We start from the raw sequence: 21,068 nt of genomic DNA on the forward strand, positions 1-21,068 counted from the left end.
AAGAGATGAGTATAGGGTTAGTAAAGTTATATTAATTTGATTCTGTCCATAAAGAGATGGGGTTAATAAAGCTATATTATTTGAATCTCTATAGATCACCATGGGGTTAATAAAGATATATTATTTGAATCTCTCTCTCTTTAAAGAGATGGGCATGGGTTTAATAAAGTTATATTATTTGAATCTCTATAGATAGCCATGGGGTTAATAAAGTTATATTTTTTGAATCTCTATAGATAGCCATGGGGTTAATAAAGTTATACTATTTGAATCTCTCTCTCTATATAGATGGGCATGGGATTAATAAAGTTATATTCATTTGAATCTCTGTCCATAAAGAGATGGGCATGGGATTAATAAAGTTATATTCATTTGAATCTCTGTCCATAAAGAGATGGGCATGGGATTAATAAAGTTATATTCATTTGAATCTCTGTCCATAAAGAGATGGGCATGGGATTAATAAAGTTATATTCATTTGAATCTCTGTCCATAAAGAGATGGGCATGGGGTTAATAATGGTATACTACAAAAGTATGTGGACACCTCCATTCCAAAATCATGGTCATTAATAGGGAGTTGGTTCCCCCTTTGCTGCTATAACCTCCTCCACTCTTCTGTGAAGGCTTTCCACTAGATGTAGGAACATTGCTGCTATAACAGCCTCCACTCTTCTGGGAAGGTTTTCTACTAGATGTTGGAACATTGCTGCTATAACAGCCTCCACTCTTCTGGAAAGGCTTTCCACTAGATGTTGGAACATTGCTGCTATAACAGCCTCCACTCTTCTGGGAAGGCTTTCCACTAGATGTTGGAACATTGCTGCTATAACAGCCTCCACTCTTCTGGGAAGGCTTTCCACTAGATGTTGGAACATTGCTGCTATAACAGCCTCCACTCTTCTGGGAAGGCTTTCCACTAGATGTAGGAACATTGCTGCTATAACAGCCTCCAATCTCCTGGGAAGGCTTTCCACTAGATGTTGATGATCTTTTTAAGTGGGAGAACTTGCACAATTGGTGGCTGACTAAATACTTTTTTGCCCCACTGTATATATAGATGGGCATGGAGTTAATAAAGTTATATTATTTGAATTTCTATATATAGATGGGCATGAGGTTAATAACATTATATTATTTGAATATCTCTCTCTATATATATATAGATGGGCTTGGTGTTAATAAAGTTAAATTATTTGAATCTATATATAGATAGCCATGGGGTAAATAAAGTTATATTATTTGAATCTCTCCCTCTTTAAAGAGATGGGCATGCGGGCCCACCAGTTCTCCCAGCAACAGGCTCCACCCAATCAGACGGCTCCATGGCCAGACAGCATGATACCTATTGAGGCCTTCAACCAGAACAGGTAACCAGCCCTCCGTACTACTCTACTGGACACTACATGAGACTACTTTACACGGGCCTCTGTCCTACAATCACTACTGCAGCGACCGTACCAGAACATGTCACACACTGTACCAGAACCTGCCACATCCTTCTTTTACCAGAACCGTTGTCTGTCGGCGCTGGAGCAACTCTTATAGTTCAGACTAACCACTTTAAAACGGTTTGGATCAGTTAACTACAGCACAGAGAAGTGGTTAAAATAACTTATGGTTATTTAACCTTCCCCCCCTTCTCTCCCTCTTCCCCCTCCCCTCTTCTCCCTCCCCTTCTCTTCCTCTCCTTCCCTCCCCCTTCTCTTCCTCTCCCTCCCTCCCTCCCCTTCTCTTCCTCTCCCTCCCTCCCTCCCCTTCTCTCCCTCTCCAGGTCTGTGTATGCCCCCCAGCAGGAGGAGGAGGTGTTGTGTGGGGGTCCGGGGCCCGGCGGCCAGGGGACTGGGGGTCCTGGTGAGGGGGGTTCTAGTGATGAGGGGGCTCTCATGTCACAGCTCTACACAGTGCTGAAGGACTTTGATGGCCTGGAGGAGATAGACAGAGCCCTGGGGATACCTACTCTGATGGGACAGGTATGATTCAGCAGTCACTGTAGTGTTTTTCATCTATTAATATCCCTCTATCCCTCTCTCTTAACTACTCTGTGATCAGTCCATTCCTCTATCTCTGATCCCTCTCTTCTATCTATCTTCTCTTCTTCTCTCTGGGGACACTCACCTGTCACTAGAGTTGTCCTTCTTTTTGTAATCTAGGCCTATACAGTCTATTTCTCCTCCTCTATCTCTACTCTGTTCCCATAGAGTTTAGAGTTTGGGGAAGCTATTTTTTCATCAGCCCCGGCTAGAGACCCATTAGGAGCTCAGCCCCGGCTAGAGACACATTCGGAGCTCAGCCCCGGCTAGAGACACATTAGGAGCTCAGCCCCGGCTAGAGACACGTTCGTAGCTCAGCCCCGGCTAGAGACTCATTCGGAGCTCAGCCCCGGCTAGAGACACATTAGGAGCTCAGCCCCGGCTAGAGACACGTTCGTAGCTCAGCCCCGGCTAGAGACTCATTAGGAGCTCAGCCCCGGCTAGAGACACATTCGGAGCTCAGCCCCGGCTAGAGACACATTCGGAGCTCAGCCCCGGCTAGAGACACATTCGGAGCTCAGCCCCGGCTAGAGACTCGTTCGGAGCTCAGCCCCGGCTAGAGACTCGTTCGGAGCTCAGCCCCGGCTAGAGACTCGTTCGGAGCTCAGCCCCGGCTAGAGACTCGTTCGGAGCTCAGCCCCGGCTAGAGACTCGTTCGGAGCTCAGCCCCGGCTAGAGACTCGTTCGGAGCTCAGCCCCGGCTAGAGACTCGTTCGGAGCTCAGCCCCGGCTAGAGACTCGTTCGGAGCTCAGCCCCGGCTAGAGGATCCGAGAAGATCAGGCTTTTTTTTATTAAACACAATTCATGTAATTCTACGACACAACATGAATGGAGACAGACTAGCACAATCTTTAATGAAATACCACAAAAAAGTTATCTGCAACAACCTGGTGTTGAATCTAACCATACAAAATTCCTTTTGTAATTTGTGATGTCAAACGATCCACAGCTAAATCATGCTCTCTCGTGTAGTATTTTGAAATATGTTATTCCACTTTGTACAGACAGGAATAATTTATATAATAAATGTTTTATTTAACTAGACAAGTCAGTTAAGAACAAATTCTTATTTACATAATGACAGCCTGGGAACAGTGGGTTAACTTGCGGAGGACCACTGGTTACTTGTGCACTTGTGGAGGTCAGTGCCGTTTAAGATGAGGGAGGACTCCAAAATATATTTTCATGAGCACGGCTTTATTAACCTACACTATGAATGACAGTTTACAACGTAGGGGTACACAGGTCGACAGAAAATGTTTAGGTGACACTTTCAATACCACCTTGTACACTCTTGTCTGCATCTAGCTGATCTAGAGTCTAATCATTAGTCCAACAGTTGCAAACAAGAGTTTCTATTCGACAAATTCAGGTATGTTTATCCCCGTTTCGTTATGTTTGCTTCCGTTTAAGAAAAAAGAAAATTCAACAGAATAGGCAGAATGAATACACCCCTGGTCACGTGTAAACACAGTTCACATTCATAGCAGCCACGTTGTATTCCTTCTCGGATCTATGCGCTCTCTTCCTGTCACCTGTTCCCTTCTCTTGTGGACTTCAATGAACACCAGCTGTACAGTTGAAGTCAGATGTTTACATACAGTACACCTTAGCCAAATACATTTAAACATTTAATCCTAGTAAAAACTCCCTGTCTTAGGTCAGTTAGGATCACCACTTTATTTTAAGAATGTAAAATGTCAGAATAGTAGTAGAGAGAATTATTTATTTCAGCTTTTATTTCTTTCATCACATTCCCAGTGGGTCAGAAGTTTACATACTCAATTAGTATTTGGTAGCATTGCCTTTAAATTATTTAACTTGGGTCAAACATTTTGGGTAGCCTTCCACAAGCTTCCCGCAATGAGTTGTGTGAATTCTGGCCCATTCCTCCTGACAGAGCTGGTGTAACTGAGTCAGGTTTGTAGACCTTGCTCACACACACTTTTTCGGTTCGGCCCACAAATGTTCTATAGGATTGGGGTCAGGGCTTTGTGATGGCCACTCCAATACTTGACTTTGTTGTCCTTAAGCCATTTTGCCACGACTTTGGAAGTATGCTTGGGGTCATTGTTCACTTGGAAGACCCATTTGCGACCAAGCTTTTAACTTCCTGACTGATGTCATGAGATGTTGCTTCAATATATCCACATACTTTTCTTTCCTCATGAAGCCATCTATTTTGTGAAGTGCACCAGTCCCTCTTGCAGCAAAGCCCCCCCACAACATGATGCTGCCACCCCCCCACTTCACAGTTGGGATGGTGTTCTTCGGCTTGAAGGCCCCCCCCTATTTTTCCTCCAAACATAACGATGGTCATTATGGCCAAACAGTTCTATTTTTGTTTCATTAGACCAGGGGGCATTTCTCCAAAAAGTACGATCTTTGTCCCCATGTGCAGTTGCAAACCGTAGTCTGTTTTTTTTATGGGGGTTTTGGAGCGGTGGCTTCTTCCTTGCTGAGCGGCCTTTCAGGTTATGTCGATATAGGACTCATTTTACTGTGGATATAGATACTTTTGTACCCGTTTCCTCCAGCATCTTCACAAGGTCCTTTGCTGTTCTGGGATTGATTTGCACTTTTCGCACCAAAGTTAGCTAACATAGGATCACTCTGGTCTAGCCAGCTAGCCAACATAGCATCCCTCTGTTATAGCCAACTAGCTAACATAGCATCCCTCTGTTCTAGCTAGCTAGCTAACATAGCATCCCTCTATTATAGCCAGCTAGCTAAAATAGCATCCCTCTGTTATAGCCAGCTAGCTAACATAGCATCCCTCTGTTATACCAGCTACCTAACATAGCATCCCTCTGTTATAGCCAACTAGCTAACATAGCATCCCTCTGTTATAGCCAGCTAGCTAACATAGCATCCCTCTGTTATAGCCAGCTAGCTAACATAGCATCCCTCTGTTATAGCCAGCTAGCTAATATAGCATCCCTCTGCTTGATCAGGTTGTTTCAGTAGGCTAAACTAGCTAGCTGCGTTTGCTAGCTAAGTAAGTGAAACTGAAAGTGAAAAGAAAATACAATCTCTCTCTCTCCTTTGCTTCTCCTTCATTTTTGAAGAAATGTATTTGTTCAAACTGTTCAACTATTGTCTTTCTCTCTCTTTGAGTCAACTACTCACTACATTGTATGCACTGCAGTGCTAGCTAGCTGTAGCTTATGCTTTCAGTACTAGATTCATTCTCTGGTCCTTTGATTGGGTGGACAACATGTCAGTTCATGCTTCAAGAGCTCTGATAGGTTGGAGGATGTCCTCCGGAAGTTGTCATAATTACTGTGTAAGTCTATAGAAGGGGGTGAGAACCACAAGCCTCCTAGGTTTTGTATTGAAGTCAATGTACCCAGAGGAGGACAGACGCTACCTGTCCTCTGGCTACACCATGGTGCTACCCTACAGAGTGCTGTTGAGGCTACTGTAGATCTTCATTGCAAAACAGTGTGTTATAAATTATTTGGTGACGTGAATATATTTAGTGCCTAAAAAGGATAACTTTTTAAATTCATTAAAAAATATATATTTTTATGAAATTCACTGAGGAGGATGGTCCTCCCCTTCCTCCTCGGTGGAGTCTCCATTGCTCCCGTTCTTTATTGTCTCTTGTCTATTTTCTGTCTAAATACATCGTATCCTCTCGTCTCCTGTCTTTCTCCGGGGTCAGTCTGTAGATCAGGACCAGTTCTCTTCAGACCCGTCCATGTTGTTGGACCAGAAGCCTTCAGTGTACGGCCAGCAGGACCCCCCACCCGGCTCCCATCTAGCCCAGAGAGGATACCACGACCCTGGGTCCGGCAGACCCATGCAGGACCACCCACCAGGCTCCCATCTAGCCCAGAGAGGATACCACGACCCTGGGTCCGGCAGACCCATGCAGGACCCCACAGGTAGGGCTGAGAATTGGCAATCAGGGAGTTCACAATTCAATATTATCACGTTATGGAGGATCACGATTCAATCCGTATTGCGATTGTATATCACGATTCTACATGTTATTGCAATTTGATATTCTGAACATCACTATGTTGTTGCTTCAGAGAGACATGAGAAAATTATAACTTTTACATTTTTTATGATTGTTACCTTGGCTCAGAGTAATTGTGATTCTCAACTGAATGGATCCCCCCCCCCCCCCCCCCCCCTCCCCCACTTCTACCCACAGGGCAAGGCTTCCACCCCATGGCTGGCCAGATGAGCCCCAGACCAGGATACCCCATCATGAGGATGCAGCAACGACCAGGGCTGAGGCCCCAAGGGGTGGTTCCTAACCAGCCTAATACATTGAGGTTACAGCTGCAGCACCGGCTACAGGTACAACAGGTACCGAGACAGACAGACAGACAGACAGACTGAGACAGACAGGAAAGGTACAGACTGGGGAATGGTACAGAACACAGACTGGGGAATGGTACAGAACACAGACTGGGGAATGGTACAGAACACAGACTGGGGAATGGTACAGAACACAGACTGGGGAATGGTAGAGAACAGGGAAGTATACAAATGAATGTATCATCATTGTTTAGCTGGCTAGTAGGCTAGCTACTCCTTTCAAAGTGTTTATCGTTAACATACCTGTTAACCTGTTACCTGTTAACCTGTTCTCCTCAGAACCGCCAGCCAATGATGATCCAGATGAGTGGTGTGTCCAATATGAACCCAACTTTACAGTCCAACAACCCCAACCAGGTAACTGAGATTATATATCAATATGATCCTCTACAGTCCAACAACCCCAACCAGGTAACTGAGATTATATATCAATATGAACCTCTACAGTCCAACAACCCCAACCAGGTAACTGAGATTACATATCAATATGATCCTCTACAGTCCAACAACCCAACCAGGTCATTTACTGAGATTATATATCAATATGAACCTCTACAGTCCAACAACCCCACCAGGTAACTGAGATTATATATCAATATGATCCTCTACAGTACAACAACCCCAACCAGGTAATTTACTGAGATTATATATCAATATGATCCTCTACAGTCCAACAACCCCAACCAGGTAATTTACTGAGATTATATATCAATATGATCCTCTACAGTCCAACAACCCCAACCAGGTAATTTACTGAGATTATATATCAATATGATCCTCTACAGTCCAACAACCCCAACCAGGTAACTGAGATTATATATCAATATGATCCTCTACAGTCCAACAACCCCAACCAGGTAACTGAGATTATATATCAATATAACCCTCTACAGTCCAACAACCCCAACCAGGTAACTGAGATTATATATCAATATGAACCTCTACAGTCCAACAACCCCAACCAGGTAACTGAGATTATATATCAATATGATCCTCTACAGTCCAACAACCCCACCAGGTAATTTACTGAGATTATATATCAATATGATCCTCTACAGTCCAACAACCCCAACCAGGTAACTGAGATTATATATCAATATAACCCTCTACAGTCCAACAACCCCAACCAGGTAACTGAGATTATATATCAATATGAACCTCTACAGTCCAACAACCCCAACCAGGTAACTGAGATTATATATCAATATGATCCTCTACAGTCCAACAACCCCAACCAGGTAACTTCCTGATATTATATATCAATATAAACCTCTACAGTCCAACAACCCCAACCAGGTAACTGAGATTATATATCAATATGAACCTCTACAGTCCAACAACCCCAACCAGGTAACTGAGATTATATATCAATATGATCCTCTACAGTCCAACAACCCCAACCAGGTAACTGAGATTATATATCAATATGATCCTCTACAGTCCAACAACCCCAACCAGGTAACTGAGATTACATATCAATATGATCCTCTACAGTCCAACAACCCAACCAGGTCATTTACTGAGATTATATATCAATATGAACCTCTACAGTCCAACAACCCCAACCAGGTAACTCAGATTATATATCAATATGATCCTCTACAGTCCAACAACCCCAACCAGGTAATTTACTGAGATTATATATCAATATGAACCTCTACAGTCCAACAACCCCAACCAGGTAACTGAGATTATATATCAATATGAACCTCTACAGTCCAACAACCCCAACCAGGTCATTTACTGAGATTATATATCAATATGATCCTCTACAGTCCAACAACCCAACCAGGTAATTTACTGAGATTATATATCAATATGATCCTCTACAGTCCAACAACCCCAACCAGGTAACTGAGATTATATATCAATATGAACCTCTACAGTCCAACAACCCCAACCAGGTCATTTACTGAGATTATATATCAATATGATCCTCTACAGTCCAACAACCCCAACCAGGTAATTTACTGAGATTATATATCAATATGAACCTCTACAGTCCAACAACCCCAACCAGGTAACTGAGATTATATATCAATATGAACCTCTACAGTCCAACAACCCCAACCAGGTAACTGAGATTATATATCAATATGATCCTCTACAGTACAACAACCCAACCAGGTAATTTACTGAAATTCTCACATAGTAATGGAATATGATAGAAATGTAATTTAATTCAGCATAACATTTTTGTAAGAAACATCTAGTTCAATCCCTTTCTCCGCCTCTCCCTCCAGGGGACCATCAATGCTCAGATGTTAGCCCAGCGTCAGCGGGAGCTGCTCAGTAACCACCTCAGACAACGCCAGCTGGAGCACCAGAGACAACAACAACAACAACAACAACAACAACAACAGAGGAACATGGTGATGAGAGCCCAGGGACTCAACCTACCTCCCAATATGGCCGCCGCCAACATGGCTGCTGCCAGTGACCAATCAGGAGGGCTGAGTAACCCCCGGATCCCCCAGACCACCAACCCTCAGCAGTTCCCCTTCCCACCCAGCTACGGTAACAGTACAGGCCCAGCCCCTGGCTTCACCCCCTCCTCCTCCTCCTCACCCCTCTACCAGCCCCTTCTCCTCACCCCTCTCCCCCAGCCTGCCCTCCTCTCTCTGCCCCCTGCATGGCTCTCCCAGATGATGATGACGGGTGCAGGACAGTTTGGGGCTGTAGTCAGCCCTCATATACAGAAGCTCAGTGCCTTTCAGTTCCCAAACTGCCTTATAACCCAAAATCAAATCAAATGTTATTTGTCACATACACATGGTTAGCAGATGTTAATGCGAGTGTAGCGAAATGCTTGTGCTTCTAGTTCTGACAATGCAGTAATAACTAACGAGTAATCTAGCTAACAATTCCAAAACTACTACCTTACATAAAGATGCAGTAGATGATATAGAGTACTAAACCCCCGTGTTGGTGTGTGTGTTAGGGTTGGTTGGTGTACCGTGTACACTGTATACCGGGGTTATTCCCATATCATCAATATACTTTTTTGTTGTTGGACGTTTTGACTTGTTTTACCCCAAAGCCAATTGGTAGTTACAGTCTTGTCTCATCGCTGCAACTCCCGTACGGACTCGGGAGAGGCGAAGGTCGAGAGCCGTGCGTCCTCCGACACACAGCCCAACCAAGCCGCACGGCTTCTTGACACACTACCCTGACGCCAGCCGCACCAACGTGTCGAAGGAAACGCCTCATGGGTCTCCCGGTCGCGGCCGACTGCCACACAGCCTGGGATCGATCCAGGGTCTGTAGTGACGCCTCTAGCACTGCGATGCAGTGTCTTAGACCGCTGCGACACTGCATCCAATATACTATAAGTAAATACCTACAGTCAACTTGTGCAACATGCTAAGAGATCAAGCAGATTGCGTTCTTCATTTCACTCGTCACATAATTTTTACATTATGTAGCTTGTCAATAGTTCCCCAGAACAGTTGAGCCAGTCACGTGTTTGTTGTGAAGAGAAAGTGGGTGACTCCACAGAATTCTACAGTATTTCTATTGGTTAGTCTCTCTTTTGTGGGAGCTGGTGACTCCACAGAGTTCTACAGTATTTATATTGGTTAGTCTCTCTGTTGTGGGAGCTGATGACTCCACAGAGTTCTACAGTATTTCTATGTGTTAGTCTCTCTGTTGTGGGAGCTGGTGACTCCACAGAGTTCTACAGTATTTCTATTGGTTAGTCTCTCTGTTGTGGGAGCTGGTGACTCCACAGAGTTCTACAGTATTTATATTGGTTAGTCTCTCTGTTGTGGGAGCTGGTGACACCACAGAGTTCTACAGTATTTCTATTGGTTAGTCTCTCTGTTGTGAAAGTGGGAGCTGGTGACTCCACAGAGTTCTACAGTATTTCTATTGGTTAGTCTCTCTGTTGTGGGAGCTGGTGACTCCACAGAGTTCTACAGTATTTCTATGGGTTAGTCTCTCTGTTGTGGGAGCTGGTGACTCCACAGAGTTCTACAGTATTTATTTTGGTTAGTCTCTCTGTTGTGAAAGTGGGAGCTGGTGACTCCACAGAGTTCTACAGTATTTCTATTGGTTAGTCTCTCTGTTGTGAAAGTGGGAGCTGGTGACTCCACAGAGTTCTACAGTATTTATATTGGTTGGTCTCTCTGTTGTGAAAGTGGGAGCTGGTGACTCCACCGAGTTCTACAGTATTTCTATGGGTTAGTCTCTCTGTTGTGGGAGCTGGTGACTCCGCAGAGTTCTACAGTATTTCTATTGGTTAGTCTCTCTGTTGTGGGAGCTGGTGACTCCACAGAGTTCGACAGTATTTCTATGGGTTAGTCTCTCTGTTGTGGGAGCTGGTGACTCCACAGAGTTCGACAGTATTTCTATGGGTTAGTCTCTCTGTTGTGAAAGTGGGAGCTGGTGACTCCACAGAGTTCTACAGTATTTCTATTGGTTAGTCTCTCTCTCTGTTGTGGGAGCTGGTGACTCCACAGAGTTCGACAGTATTTCTATGGGTTAGTCTCTCTGTTGTGGGAGCTGGTGACTCCACAGAGTTCTACAGTATTTCTATAGGTTAGTCTCTCTGTTGTGGGAGCTGGTGACTCCACAGAGTTCTACAGTATTTCTATTGGTTAGTCTCTCTGTTGTGAAAGTGGGAGCTGGTGACTCCACAGAGTTCTACAGTATTTCTATGGGTTAGTCTCTCTGTTGTGGGAGCTGGTGACTCCACAGAGTTCTACAGTATTTCTATGGGTTAGTCTCTGTTGTGAAAGTGATAGCTGGTGACTCCACAGAGTTCTACAGTATGTCTATGGGTTAGTCTCTCTGTTGTGAAAGTGATAGCTGGTGACTCCACAGAGTTCTACAGTATTTCTATGTGTTAGTCTCTCTGTTGTGAAAGTGGGAGCTGGTGACTCCACAGAGTTCTACAGTATTTCTATTGGTTAGTCTCTCTGTTGTGGGAGCTGGTGACTCCACAGAGTTCTACAGTATTTCTATGGGTTAGTCTCTCTGTTGTGGGAGCTGGTGACTCCACAGTGTTCTACAGTATTTCTATTGGTTAGTCTCTCTGTTGTGGGAGCTGGTGACTCCACAGAGTTCTACAGTATTTCTATTGGTTAGTCTCTCTGTTGTGGGAGCTGGTGACTCCACAGAGTTCTACAGTATTTCTATTGGTTAGTCTCTCTGTTGTGAAAGTGGGAGCTGGTGACTCCACAGAGTTCTACAGTATTTCTATGGGTTAGTCTCTATGTTGTGGGAGCTGGTGACTCCACAGAGTTCTCCAGTATTTCTATTGGTTAGTCTTTCTGTTGTGGGAGCTGGTGACTCCACAGAGTTCTATAGTATTTCTATTGGTTAGTCTCTCTGTTGTGAAAGTGGGAGCTGGTGACTCCACAGAGTTCTACAGTATTTCTATTGGTTAGTCTCTCTGTTGTGGGAGCTGGTGACTCCACAGAGTTCTACAGTATTTCTATTGGTTAGTCTCTCTGTTGTGGGAGCTGGTGACTCCACAGAGTTCTACAGTATTTCTATTGGTTAGTCTTTCTGATGTGGGAGCTGGTGACTCCACAAAGTTCTACAGTATTTATATTGGTTAGTCTCTCTGTTGTGAAAGTGGGAGCTGGTGACTCCACAGAGTTCTACAGTATTTCTATGGGTTAGTCTCTATGTTGTGGGAGCTGGTGACTCCGCAGAGTTCTACAGTATTTCTATTGGTTAGTCTCTCTGTTGTGAAAGTGGGAGCTGGTGACTCCACAGAGTTCTACAGTATTTCTATGGGTTAGTCTCTCTGTTGTGGGAGCTGGTGACTCCACAGAGTTCTACAGTATTTATATGGGTTAGTCTCTCTGTTGTGGGAGCTGGTGACTCCACAGAGTTCTACAGTATTTCTATAGGTTAGTCTCTCTGTTGTGGGAGCTGGTGACTCCACAGAGTTCTACAGTATTTCTATGGGTTAGTCTCTCTGTTGTGAAAGAGATAGCTAGTGACTCCACAGAGTTCTACAGTATGTCTATGTGTTAGTCTCTCTGTTGTGAAAGTGGGAGCTGGTGACTCCACAGAGTTCTACAGTATTTCTATTGGTTAGTCTCTCTGTTGTGGGAGCTGGTGACTCCACAGAGTTCTACAGTATTTCTATTGGTTAGTCTCTCTGTTGTGGGAGCTGGTGACTCCACAGAGTTCTACAGTATTTCTATTGGTTAGTCTCTCTGTTGTGAAAGTGGGAGCTGGTGACTCCACAGAGTTCTACAGTATTTCTATTGGTTAGTCTCTCTGTTGTGGGAGCTGGTGACTCCACAGAGTTCTACAGTATTTCTATTGGTTAGTCTCTCTGTTGTGGAAGCTGGTGACTCCACAGAGTTCTACAGTATTTCTATTGGTTAGTCTTTCTGTTGTGGGAGCTGGTGACTCCACAGAGTTCTATAGTATTTATATTGGTTAGTCTCTCTGTTGTGAAAGTGGGAGCTGGTGACTCCACAGAGTTCTACAGTATTTCTATGGGTTAGTCTCTCTGTTGTGGGAGCTGGTGACTCCACAGAGTTCTCCAGTATTTCTATTGGTTAGTCTTTCTGTTGTGGGAGCTGGTGACTCCACAGAGTTCTATAGTATTTCTATTGGTTAGTCTCTCTGTTGTGAAAGTGGGAGCTGGTGACTCCACAGAGTTCTACAGTATTTCTATTGGTTAGTCTCTCTGTTGTGGGAGCTGGTGACTCCATAGAGGTCTACAGTATTTCTATTGGTTAGTCTCTCTGTTGTGGGAGATGGTGACTCCACAGAGTTCTACAGTATTTCTATGGGTTAGTCTCTCTGTTGTGGAAGCTGGTGACTCCACAGAGTTCTACAGTATTTCTATGGGTTAGTCTCTCTGTTGTGAAAGTGGGAGCTGGTGACTCCACAGAGTTCTACAGTATTTCTATGTGTTAGTCTCTCTGTTGTGGGAGCTGGTGACTCCACAGAGTTCTACAGTATTTATATTGGTTAGTCTCTCTGTTGTGGGAGCTGGTGACTCCACAGAGTTCTATAGTATTTCTATGGGTTAGTCTCTCTGTTGTGAAAGTGGGAGCTGGTGACTCCACAGAGTTCTACAGTATTTCTATGTGTTAGTCTCTCTGTTATGAAAGTGGGAGCTGGTGACTCCACAGAGTTCTACAGTATTACTATGGGTTAGTCTCTCTGTTGTGAAAGTGGGAGCTGGTGACTCCACAGTGTTCTACAGTATTTCTATGGGTTAGTCTCTATGTTGTGGGAGCTGGTGACTCCACAGAGTTCTCCAGTATTTCTATTGGTTAGTCTTTCTGTTGTGGGAGCTGGTGACTCCACAGAGTTCTATAGTATTTCTATTTGTTAGTCTCTCTGTTGTGAAAGTGGGAGCTGGTGACTCCACAGAGTTCTACAGTATTTCTATTGGTTAATCTCTCTGTTGTGGGAGCTGGTGACTCCACAGAGTTCTACAGTATTTCTATTGGTTAGTCTCTCTGTTGTGGGAGCTGGTGACTCCACAGAGTTCTACAGTATTTCTATTGGTTAGTCTTTCTGTTGTGGGAGCTGGTGACTCCACAGAGTTCTATAGTATTTCTATTGGTTAGTCTCTCTGTTGTGAAAGTGGGAGCTGGTGACTCCACAGAGTTCTACAGTATTTCTATTGGTTAGTCTCTCTGTTGTGGGAGCTGGTGACTCCACAGAGTTCTCCAGTATTTCTATTGGTTAGTCTTTCTGTTGTGGGAGCTGGTGACTCCACAGAGTTCTATAGTATTTCTATTGGTTAGTCTCTCTGTTGGGAAAGTGGGAGCTGGTGACTCCACAGAGTTCTACAGTATTTCTATTGGTTAGTCTCTCTGTTGTGAAAGTGGGAGCTGGTGACTCCACAGAGTTCTACAGTATTTCTATTGGTTCGTCTCTCTGTTGTGGGAGCTGGTGACTCCACAGAGTTCTACAGTATTTCTATGGGTTAGTCTCTCTGTTGTGGGAGCTGGTGACTCCACAGAGTTCTACAGTATTTCTATAGGTTAGTCTCTCTGTTGTGAAAGTGGGAGCTGGTGACTCCACAGAGTTCTATAGTATTTCTATTGGTTAGTCTCTCTGTTGTGGGAGCTGGTGACTCCACAGAGTTCTCCAGTATTTCTATTGGTTAGTCTTTCTGTTGTGGGAGCTGGTGACTCCACAGAGTTCTATAGTATTTATATTGGTTAGTCTCTCTGTTGGGAAAGTGGGAGCTGGTGACTCCACAGAGTTCTACAGTATTTCTATTGGTTAGTCTCTCTGTTGTGAAAGTGGGAGCTGGTGACTCCACAGAGTTCTACAGTATTTCTATTGGTTCGTCTCTCTGTTGTGGGAGCTGGTGACTCCACAGAGTTCTACAGTATTTCTATGGGTTAGTCTCTCTGTTGTGGGAGCTGGTGACTCCACAGAGTTCTACAGTATTTCTATAGGTTAGTCTCTCTGTTGTGGGAGCTGGTGACTCCACAGAGTTCTACAGTATTTCTATTGGTTAGTCTCTCTGTTGTGAAAGTGGGAGCTGGTGACTCCACAGAGTTCTACAGTATTTCTATTGGTTAGTCTCTCTGTTGTGAAAGTGACACACATGAGGTGATGAAGTTTCCCTTCATGCAATTCACCTCTAAATGTTTGCCATCAGATACAGTGCATTCAGAAAGTATTCAGACCCCTTGACTTTTTCCACATTTTATTACATGACAGCCTTATTCTAAAATTGATTAAAATACTTTTTTTCCCTCATCAATCTACATACAATAATGACAAATCAAAAACACGATTTCAGGTATTTTTGCAGATATATAAAAAAAAAATAATCTGAAATATCACTTTTACATGAGTATTCAGTCTGAATACTTGCCCTGTATGTTAGAACTGTCTAAGATGAGCCATACTCTTCCAGCTGTGTATATGGGTACTTGTTCGTTATCTAAGTAAGTGGCTGAATTAATAAGGAGATGGATTGTTAGCTTTCTGCCGTGTTTGAGAAGTCAAAGGGCTCTGGAGTTATCTGTACAGGTGCCATTTGCCCCTGTGCTTCCTACCAGCCTCCATGGAAATTCACTATTACTTGTGCTCATTTCGTGTGTGTGTTTTTGGCGCCCCCTTGTGGGCTAAACCGGTAAAACCGTCGGTTCCCCTGTCCTTCCTCCTAGCTCTGTTGTCCTCCTCTCCATTCTTCTTTTCCTTCAGTCAAGCATGTCTCTCATAACTCGGGTTCATTTGCACAATTTCTCTCGTTCACTTTCGGCTGGTAAATGTCCACACTCATCGAAAATGGCAGAAAGAACTGTATGATGGTCTGGACATCTGGATATCGGCCAAGATGTGTGTGTGTGTGTGTGTGTGTGTGTGTGTGTGTGTGTGTGTGTGTGTGTGTGTGTGTGTGTGTGTGTGTGTGTGTGTGTGTGTGTGTGTGTGTGTGTGTGTGTGTGTGTGTGTGTGTGTGTGTGTGTTTCTCTTCCGTTATGATTAAACCCTGCTGTTACGGCAAAATACAAATAGCTTTTAACGACTTTCCTAACGACTCTCCATCTGCTTGGTGAAGTAACTTAATGTCCAGCTAAATGTAAAAACAAATCAGAATAGAAGCGGTTTAAAAAAGAACAGAACGGAACGATATAAACCGGTTGGACCCGGTTCAGAACATTATTCTGCTGGTTGGACCCGGTTCAGAACATTATTCTGCTGGTTGGACCTGGTTCATAACATTATTCTGCTGGTTGGACCCGGTTCAGAACATTATTCTGCTGGTTGGACCCAGTTCAGAACATTATTCTGCTGGTTGGACCCGGTTCAGAACATTATTCTGCTGGTTGGACCCGGTTCAGAACATTATTCTGCTGGTTGGACCCGGTTCAGAACATTATTCTGCTGGTTGGACCCGGTTCAGAACATTATTCTGCTGGTTGGACCCGGTTCAGAACATTATTCTGCTGGTTGGACCCGGTTCAGAACATTATTCTGCTGGTTGGACCCGGTTCAGAACATTATTCTGCTGGTTGGACCCGGTTCAGAACATTATTCTGCTGGTTGGACCCGGTTCAGAACATTATTCCGCTGGTTGGACCCGGTTCAGAACATTATTCTGCTGGTTGAACAGTGGAACAGAATTATTTAAACAATATATATATATTTTCAATGATTGGAAAATTATTCCCCTGTCAAAAAAACGTGATTATATTTTATAATAATAATATAGATAATATTTTGTAAATAATTAAACTGAAACCCGACGTCAAGAAGGCGCTAATCGCTCTGGACTCCAGTCGCACAGCATTACAAGAGTTGTACCACTAAATTGCTAACAAATTAATACAAAAACAGAAAATAGTTCTTATAAGATATCATTCAAATAATCAACTGAAATATAATTAATTTAGACAATAGTCAATAACTGTGTCAGTTTTCCACCACGGTACAATCATACTCCTCTAGTCCAATGAGGAGAGAGGGGGAGGGGCAGTTCTTAAAATTTTTCAGCTCGAGACCCAAATTCAAAATGTACCGTCCTCTCGAGACCCACATCTTCCTCCCAACGACCCAAATTGAAGATTATAGATGTATTCTCAAAACTTCGCGACCCACCTCTCACCTGCCCAGGGCCCACGTTGGGTCCTGACCCGTAGTTTAAGAACCCATGATTTAGGCCCTAAAAAATATATTCCACTAGAGGGCAGCAGACACACATACTATATATACAACTATACTATATATAGACATACTGTATGAACTAGATTCCCGTTCCATGGTAGTGCTGCATTCACTGAAACATTGACCCTGTGTGTTACAGCGCCCTTTATTGGGTCTTAGGCTGCTTGATGTTACATGAACATGTTAGTCATTTAGCAGACGCTCTTATCCAGGGGGATTTACAGGCGCAATTAGTGTTAAGTGCTTTGCTCAAGGGCACATCGACCGATTTTTCACCTAGTCTGCTCGGGGATTTCGAACCAGCGACCTTTCGGTTACTGGCCCATTTGACTGGTGATTAGAGACTTTCCCATTATTTCATATCAATTAGATCAATATTGAATCAGGCATAAATTGTATTGTTATTAACTCGCTTATTCTCCCAGATAATCCCATACGTTGTCACGCACCAAAATAAAGATTCTCTTCTCTCTCTCTCTCCAGTCTCCCTCGTCCTCTCGTACCTCCTCTCCCTACCCCTCTTCCCTCTCTCTCTCCAGTCTCCCTCGTCCTCTCTTCCCTCTCTCCCTACCCCTCTTCCCTCTCTCTCTCCTGTCTCCCTCGTCCTCTCTTCCCTCTCTCCCTACCCCTCTTCCCTGCTCTCTCTCCTGTCTCCCTCGTCCTCTCGTTCCTCCTCTCCCTACCCCTCTTCCCTCTCTCTCTCCTGTCTCCCTCATCCTCTCTTCCCTCTCTCCCTACCCCTCTTCCCTCTCTCTCTCCTGTCTCCCTCGTCCTCTCGTACCTCCTCTCCCTACCCCTCTTCCCTGTCACTCTCTCCTGTCTCCCTCGTCCTCTCTTCCCTCTATCCCAACCCCTCTTCCCTGTCTCTCTCTCCTGTCTCCCTCGTCCTCTCGTACCTCCTCTACCTACCCCTCTTCCCTGTCTCTCTTTCCTGTCTCCCTCGTCCTCTCGTACCTCCTCTCCCTACCGCTCTTCCCTCTCTCTCTCCTGTCTCCCTCGTCCTCTCGTACCTCCTCTCCCTACCCCTCTTCCCTCTCTCTCTCCTATCTCCCTCGTCCTCTCGTACCTCCTCTCCCTACCCCTCTTCCCTCTCTCTCTCCTGTCTCCCTCGTACTCTCGTACCTCCTCTCCCTACCCCTCTTCCCTCTCTCTCTCCTGTCTCCCTCGTACTCTCGTACCTCCTCTCCCTACCCCTCTTCCCTCTCTCTCTCCTGTCTCCCTCATCCTCTCGTACCTCCTCTCCCTACCTCTCTTCCCTGTCACTCTCTCCTGTCTCCCTCGTCCTCTCGTACCTCCTCTCCCTACCTCTCTTCCCTCTCTCTCTCCTGTCTCCCTCGTACTCTCGTACCTCCTCTCCCTACCCCTCTTCCCTCTCTCTCTCCTGTCTCCCTCATCCTCTCGTACCTCCTCTCCCTACCTCTCTTCCCTGTCACTCTCTCCTGTCTCCCTCGTCCTCTCGTACCTCCTCTCCCTACCCCTCTTCCCTCTCTCTCTCCTGTCTCCCTCATCCTCTCGTACCTCCTCTCCCTACCCCTCTTCCCTCTCTCTCTCCTGTCTCCCTCATCCTCTCGTACCTCCTCTCCCTACCTCTCTTCCCTGTCACTCTCTCCTGTCTCCCTCGTCCTCTCGTACCTCCTCTCCCTACCTCTCTTCCCTCTCTCTCTCCTATCTCCCTCGTCCTCTCGTACCTCCTCTCCCTACCCCTCTTCCCTCTCTCTCTCCTGTCTCCCTCATCCTCTCGTACCTCCTCTCCCTACCTCTCTTCCCTGTCACTCTCTCCTGTCTCCCTCGTCCTCTCGTACCTCCTCTCCCTACCTCTCTTCCCTCTCTCTCTCCTATCTCCCTCGTCCTCTCGTACCTCCTCTCCCTACCCCTCTTCCCTCTCTCTCTCCTATCTCCCTCGTCCTCTCGTACCTCCTCTCCCTACCCCTCTTCCCTCTCTCTCTCCTATCTCCCTCGTCCTCTCGTACCTCCTCTCCCTACCCCTCTTCCCTCTCTCTCTCCTATCTCCCTCGTCCTCTCGTACCTCCTCTCCCTACCCCTCTTTTGACTGCTCACACAATGGTACCCTATTGCCTCCATAGTGGAAGGAATATGTTTTAATTTGGGACACACACTAACCTGCGTGTAGTCCTCACTCCCCCTTTAATGCCTGCACACTCCCTAAACCCTAAACCCTACACCCTTATCACATGACCTTAATCATAACTTTGTGTTTAAACGCGTAATAGGTCAGCAGATAATAACTGATGTGATTGGTCTGTTTCAGTCATTAGTTGTTTTATGTTTCCTGTGTGTGTTATGGGCATTGTGTTTGTGCCTGTATGTACTCTATAATAATGAATTATACCTGTATTGATAATTGCTAACTTCACATTTTAGATTACTAGTGTAAATGTACACCTTTTATACAGGTCAGTTTGAAAAGATATTTTAAAGTAGCGCTCCAGCACTTTGTGATTTTGTCTCTCAAGAAAAAGTGTTTTATTTATTCAATGTATTGTTACAACCCACATGGTGATCAGAGTATGTCGTTTAACCCTGACCCCTGACCTCTAACCCCACCAGGTATGTCCCAGCAGCCTGACGGAGGGTTTGGAGGGCCCACCACACCCCAGAGTCCCCTGCTGTCCCCCAGGATGGCCCACGCCCAGTCTCCCATAATGCAACAGCAGGGCCAGGGCAATGCCGCCTTTCAGGGCTTGCCTGACATTAACGGTTGGCCCCCGCAGGGGAACATGGGAGGGAACAGGTGAGAGGTGGAGAGGAAGATGGGGGAGAGGGAGAGGGGGGAGATGAGGGGGGAGATGGGGGGACGTCACAGAGTGACTGTTAATAAACAGAGGTTGTAAAGATGGAACATATTAACTAGTAGCTACACCCCCTGGACAGGACGCCCAATCACCTCCTTAATGCTGAGTTCAACATCCGTAATGCTGAGTTCCACAATGCAGAGTTCCACGTCCTTAATGCTGAGTTCCACAATGCAGAGTTCCACTTCCTTAATGCTGAGTTCCACAATGCTGAGTTCCACGTCCTTAATGCTGAGTTCCACAATGTTGAGTCCCTGGTTCCATTAATACAGTCTTTGGTATGACTCAACCAGGGAACGATCTCAGGGCAGACACTAACCACAAGGCCACTCATTCTCTATAGTTGAGTATAAAGGCAAACTCACTCACATTCACTCAATCGCTTTTTCTGTCTCTGCGTCTCTCTCTCTCTGTGTCTCTCTGTCTCTCTCTGTGTCTCGCTCTCTCTCTCTCTGTCTCTCTCTCAATTTCAATTCAATTCAAGGGCTTTATTGGCATGGGAAACGTGTTAACATTGCCAAAGCAAGTGAGGTAGACAACATACAAAGTTAATATATAAAGTGAAAAACAACAAAAATTAACAGTAAACATTACACATACAGAGGTTTCAAAACAGTAAAGACATTACAAATGTCATATTATATATATATATACACAGTGTTTTAACAATGTACAAATGGTTAAAGGACACAAGATAAAATAAATAAGCATAAATATGGGTTGTATTTACAATGGTGTGTGTTCTTCACTGGTTGCCCTTTTCTCGTGGCAACAGGTCACAAATCTTGCTGCTGTGATGGCACACTGTGGAATTTCACCCAGTAGATATGGGAGTTTTTCAAATTTGGATTTGTTTTCGAATTCTTTGTGGATCTGTGTAATCTGAGGGAAATATGTCTCTCTAATATGGTCATACATTGGGCAGGAGGTTAGGAAGTGCAGCTCAGTTTCCACCTCATTTTGTGGGCAGTGAGCACATAGCCTGTCTTCTCTTGAGAGCCATGTCTGCCTACGGCGGCCTTTCTCAATAGCAAGGCTATGCTCACTGAGTCTGTACATAGTCAAAGCTTTCCTTAATTTTGGGTCAGTCACAGTGGTCAGGTATTCTGCCGCTGTGTACTCTCTGTTTAGGGCCAAATAGCATTCTAGTTTGCTCTGTTTTTTTGTTAATTCTTTCCAATGTGTCAAGTAATTATCTTTTTGTTTTCTCATGATTTGGTTGGGTCTAATTGTGTGTGTGTGTGTGTGTTATCGTGTGTCTCTGTATCTCTTTCTC

The 21,068-nt window shown here is 44.8% G+C and overlaps 1 pseudogene; it reads left to right on the forward strand.

The window, feature by feature from the left end:
• Nucleotides 1-21,068, forward strand: part of LOC139420133 (nuclear receptor coactivator 2-like) — a 189,229-nt pseudogene that overhangs the window by 158,048 nt on the left and 10,113 nt on the right.

This window comes from Oncorhynchus clarkii, chromosome 11, assembly GCF_045791955.1.
Source record: "Oncorhynchus clarkii lewisi isolate Uvic-CL-2024 chromosome 11, UVic_Ocla_1.0, whole genome shotgun sequence".
Taxonomy (NCBI): domain Eukaryota; kingdom Metazoa; phylum Chordata; class Actinopteri; order Salmoniformes; family Salmonidae; genus Oncorhynchus; species Oncorhynchus clarkii.